Source organism: Sinocyclocheilus anshuiensis, unplaced genomic scaffold (genome assembly GCF_001515605.1).
Source record: "Sinocyclocheilus anshuiensis isolate Anshui unplaced genomic scaffold, SAMN03320099.WGS_v1.1 scaffold429, whole genome shotgun sequence".
Taxonomy (NCBI): domain Eukaryota; kingdom Metazoa; phylum Chordata; class Actinopteri; order Cypriniformes; family Cyprinidae; genus Sinocyclocheilus; species Sinocyclocheilus anshuiensis.
This window is the reverse complement of record NW_015539859.1, coordinates 34,264-34,580: the sequence shown is the minus strand read 5'-3', so window position 1 is coordinate 34,580 and position 317 is coordinate 34,264.

Here is a 317-nt window from a genome sequence, read left to right as displayed (position 1 = left end):
GTATCTGTTTGCCTCTTTAAGAAGAATCGCTTTATGTATCCCCCAATTGTAAGTCGCTTTGGATAAAAACGTCTGCAAAATGACTAAATGAATGACTAAATGTGATGGATTGTAGCGTGGTAGAAGAGTAGTTAGGTATTGAAGGTGAGGTACTCACCTTCATATTTCTTCATTAAATAACTTCTAAAGTAATTTGAAAACCTTGTGTGAGACGTGATTTCACAAACAGTGTGAGTGAATCACCGCGCGCGCGGTCTCTCTCTCTCTCAGAATATGCAAATGGCTTCAAATCACCACACATCGCGTCTGTCTATAAG